We start from the raw sequence: 5258 nt of genomic DNA on the forward strand, positions 1-5258 counted from the left end.
TAAAATATCTTTTCGAGGGTATATCAAAATCCTTAGAGATTTTTTATTTTGAAGGATGGAAGATAAAAAAGAAAAAACTGTGTATTTAAAATCTTGTTTTGCTCATTTAAATCCAAGTTTTTAAAAGGAAAACTCTAATTTATAGATTAAAAGAAACAGCGCGCCATATTGCAGAAAGTTCTCAAATTCCAACGGCATGATTTTTTTTGTATTTTAAGTTTATATAGCACGTCATCTTTGTTGAAAAGTGTATATTGTTTCCTTTAATATTTCAAAAAACAAAAAGATACTAGACAAAAGTACGTTTATGTTTGTCGGTTAAACAGTCAAGTCGATTAAAATCAAAGTTCGTTTCAACGAAGTTTATCTCTACGATTTAACGACGTAAAATTCCGACACGAATATATGAAAATTTCCAACGGGATGCTTATCTTTATTTTATTGCATCAATAAGTAAATATCAACTTCGTCACCTTTGCCACGTAGAGACTATTCTATAAAAAATCTTTGTATGATTTTATCGTTCTTTTTTACAAATAGTCAAATAGATAAAAAATGGTACTTAGAGTGACGTACCTGATACTTTTGTTATTCAGTCTGCAAGTTATTGTCAGAAGTCAAAACGCTCGACTCGAAGTATTAAAATATCATTATTACATAAATCTAATATAGAATATATATTTATAAAAATCTGTACATACATACATACATACATACATACATACATACATACATACATACATACATACATACATACATACATACATACATAACTATTACACTAATATATAATAATACATAAATGTTACACTAATATATTATATAAAATTGCATGTATATATGCATTAATCATATGTACATACAATTTTATATAAATTATATTGTGTACAGTATATTATTATGTTAATATTTGTATGTATATGTGCGTATGTATGTGTGTGTGTATATATATGTATATACACATTCCTTTTAGACATGTGGTGGATGACGCTTGAATCGCCTTCCAAATGTGAGTATAAAAATCTTTAAGCAGTTTTACATAAGCAATTTTTAAGATATTTGCTGCACTGATTTGTGGTAAACACAATCAGTGGAGCAAAAATTATAATTCCCAGCTCAGTGGGAAAAGAATGTTCCAACTTGATGGAGGTGAATACATTCCTGGATTACATATTAAAAATAACAAATAAATTCATTTTTCTAAAAACTTGATGTATTTTTCTTATGTATAGGTGAAGGCTTTTATAAATGATCATGCACACCTTTAGTATCTTTTCACTATGTTTTTCTTAATGTTTTTGTTTTTGTTTTCTTTTTTTTTTAATGAAAAAAATCTCAATAATTAGTTATAATAAAATTTACAAATGTTATGTAAAATTTATGCACAGAATGAAAACTTTATTTGTGTAAGAAGTTAAAACTAAATTCAATCCTACTTAACGTAATCAAAGTTCTAATTTTGATGTAAAATATATTGGTGGTGCTGATCCAACCTTAGTTTTCTTGAAAACTGATGGTACAGAGGAGGTAAATTGTTTAAATTATTCTTATTCATCTTACTATTGCAACCATTTTTTTGCATCTCAGATTTACTTCTTAATTTAAAGAAATCAGTTAAAAGTATGAACTTTTCATAGAGGGTAGATATATCTGAGATGAGCACTGAGGACATTATCAGGCTTGTTGAGTCACATGGTTTCTCTAAAAGAAATGTACCACCACCAACTGAAGAGTTATAGATGTTTCCTTTTTTCAATTATTGTTTTATTACTATGTATGATTTACTTATGAAGATTTTATAGGGAAATTTTGTATCTATTTTATCTGAATATTTTTGTAAATCTGACAAGTAAGAAAAATATTGTTCGATTAGGAGAATTTTTTTTTGCATGAATTGTGTTCCCTACAAAGAAATTGAGGTCAGGTTATTTAACATTTGCAGTCTTCTTAGATAATTGGGCGCTAAATCTTACTTCTGCACATCATGTTTCTTAAACCTAATAATGGTTCATTATGACAACCCTTGAATTTCAGCAATAGTAAAATAAAAAACTTTTCTTTTCTCTTAGTGAGTTTTGAAAGTATTAAAAGAGTTTTTAGGAATACTTCAGTTTTTGTTAACTAACATTTATTTTTACAAACCCTAAGTTTGTGAAAGTTAACACTGTTAAATTTTAATTGTAACACGTTCAAATTTAAGTTTTATAAGCGTTCAAATTTTTTAAGATAAATTTTTTATATCTTGTGAGATATAAAAAATCTCTCTTGTGAAATTATTTTTGCTAATTTTTTAAACTTAAGCTGTCAGCGTAAAGTAAGAATCGTTTCAGAAACTGATTTCGTTTTCGTGTTAGTCGTGCTTGAGTTTCCTACATCCTTTTGTTTATAATGCGAAAAGTTCGACCCATGTTTTAATTTGTCATGCTCCAGATATGGCTTTATTAAGTTATCATCTGTCTGAGTAGTAATTGAAAAAACTAATACCGGAATTCTATAACTTGTACAATTCATATAAGAAACCTGCAATTTGCAGTATGAAATGTGCTGCTATGGAAGTAACAAACACTTTGCTGAAACCAATGATGAGTGGAATATGAAACATAACTGTCAAATTAACCATTCTAGGTCAACAGGTTGTATTGAAGTAGCTGAAGCAATTTAAAAATTCTCCTCTGGTACAGAGATACAAGCTTCGCCATGCTTAGTTCAAGGTGATGGAGGTAATATTTCTTTTACAAATGTACAGAGTGCGTCGAAACTCATAATAGATTGTTTAAAATACCTATCGTGATAAATCTTAGAGATGAGTTTTCGAAAATTGGAAAGCAGTGGGTTCAATTACCGCTCTCTGTTTTTTGCTTTTTACGTAAAACCTATCTAGATGTGTCAAAAATGATCGATAAAAATGCTATCAGAGAGCTGATTTCCGCGGGAATGAAGCCTTCAGATGTTACCATCGACCATGGGCGTATAAGAGGTGGACCACTGATCTCTATAATAACTGGATAGCGCAACTCCGAGCAAAACTTCTAATTTTTTGACGCCAAAATCTCCATATTGGAATACCCCAAAAATTTAAATCCCGTACGCTTTAAGTTCTGTTTTTCGACTAATCGCTTTAAACACACAGTATCAGATTTCAGCGTTCTAGGGCTTTCCAATATGGCGATTTTGGCGTCAATTTTGAAATTAGAGATGCGCTATCCAGTTATTATAGAGATCAGTGAGGTGGACGTGCAACGAAAATGTTATTGTTTTTTTTTGAGAACCACGCTCGTTGCGTATTGTTACAAATCTTTTTTTTTAAACAATTGAAATTAATTTATATTAAAGTCTGTCGGATTCGTCGAAAAGTTTTGGTCTCGTCTAACCAGTCACATCAACTTACTTTTAGTTATTCAAGATAAAAGCAATAGAGGCAAATTTTAAGCTTAATTTTTAGCTTTAATAGTACTTAAAGTTTTGTGCCTTTCGGCAATCATTAGCTATTAATTACAAATTAAAAACGTAGAAAACCGTTTAAAAAAACAAATCAAATTTATGGTAGAACGAAGTCTGACGTAATGAATAAAAGGCGTAACCGTTTAGTCTTCAGTATCAAAAGAGGATAGAAGGAATTTATTAGCATATAGCAAATTTTACAGAAATAACATCTTTGAGAATCACTGAGATTGTAACTAAAATTTTCCTCACAGGTTGCTTTTCTTATTTTATTAGAATGAAATACCATATTTTACTTACGAACAAAGTTTTGGTATGGATCGCCCTAGTCCAAGAGGTGTAACTAGGGCCTTAACCAAGCTATCCGGTTATTAAATCAGTAGAACCACGTATATAAAAGACGGTAACAAGTCACGATTGTTGCCATTTATTTGTTAATATTATTCAGATAACAACTTAAGGGTCTGCGTCTCAGAATCGTTTTCTCGAAATGAACCGGGACAAGCATAACGAGACGAGAAATGTCCCGGAAAAAAAAAACTAGACAAAAGAAAAAACTGTCCCGGAATAAAGTTGTAAATTGAGACAATAATGTTATCTCGGAATTTAAAAATTGTGTCCCGGATATCTTCGTCTCGTCTCTTCTCAATTAAAAAAATAACGTGACGCAGATGCTTAAAACAACCAAGGACGTATTTATAGATGGACGTTCAACTCAATTGTTATAGATCAAAGGTGCCGCCAATTAGCCTAAAACTATGCGTGTTATCGTCAATTTTTTAAATTCATGATACAGATATTCCAACTTCTACCCGTCAAACTTACGTCAAAAAACCTCCCTCAGTAAACCCATTATAATTATGCATTTACTGAAGCTTATGTTTATAAAAGACAAAAAAATTAATCAAGAATAGTTCACAAATCTGAAAAAGGTTGATTTGAGCGATGAACTTTGCTTAATAAAAATTTAACTCTGTTTAAACTTTGACGTCTAAAGCTAGGCTTATGCAAAAAGGCTATGTATGGTTTACTAGAATGGATAGAGTAAAGTGAAACTAATTTTCCTTATTAAATTGAAACTGCTATGATATAGTTTAAAGGTCGAAAAAGATATTTTTAGTGTTCTTTTTACCCCACTCTCAAATTATGCCTCCCACTTTAAGGTTTAAATCAGAGAGTATTTCTTATTTTTGTCGGAAATGTCGAACTTATTTGCCTCGCTTTTTTTTTCTCTTGAATATGTGATTTTTTTTTTTTTTCGTCCTAGATATAAATTTTCTTATTTTTTTTTCTTATTTTTTTTTTCGTGAACGACCTAGTTAAAAAATTTCTTACTTTCGGTACCTAAATCGCATTTCGTCTAAATGTATTATAACTAAAAGCATCTTAACTCTTTCATGCGCTGGGTTGTTTTATAACAACAAATTAAACTAAGCTTCCCCAATTCAAATAGTGCATTCTAACCGATTGAAAACAATATTTTATAAAGGAGAGTTGAAAAAGGCTGTAGAAAAAGTCTACTTTAACATTTCATAGTACCACTATCATTTTGTAGATAATTTTTTGTGAGTTATGTTAGTTATGGGAAAATAATTAGAGCATGAAAGGGTTGAAGTTCATAAAAAACTGTTGATTTTAGAAATTGGAAAGAAATATTAAGTATGTATTTTTAACAAGCATTTTTGATAGAGGATTTTTAAACAGTCAGTCATGTAAAGCTACTTTAACTTATAATGATCTTATTATTTTTATTATTGTTGTTACTAATAGTAACAACATATGATAATAAAAATGATAAGATCATTCCTTTCGTTGCA

The 5258-nt window shown here is 29.7% G+C and overlaps 1 long non-coding RNA gene across 1 annotated transcript; it reads left to right on the forward strand.

Moving 5' to 3' along the window:
• Window positions 1-394: 394 nt before the first annotated feature.
• LOC149891468 (uncharacterized) lies at window positions 395-1872 on the forward strand. The gene is made up of 5 exons (XR_016449953.1): window positions 395-636; window positions 974-1009; window positions 1233-1267; window positions 1452-1527; window positions 1638-1872. It is a non-coding gene; the product is annotated as an uncharacterized LOC149891468 (long non-coding RNA).
• The last annotated feature ends 3386 nt before the right edge of the window (window positions 1873-5258 follow it).

The sequence above is a fragment of the Hydra viridissima genome, unplaced genomic scaffold (genome assembly GCF_058129835.1).
Source record: "Hydra viridissima isolate aposymbiotic clone 2 unplaced genomic scaffold, HvirCarnegie_v1 scaffold_2, whole genome shotgun sequence".
In the NCBI taxonomy this organism is placed as follows: domain Eukaryota; kingdom Metazoa; phylum Cnidaria; class Hydrozoa; order Anthoathecata; family Hydridae; genus Hydra; species Hydra viridissima.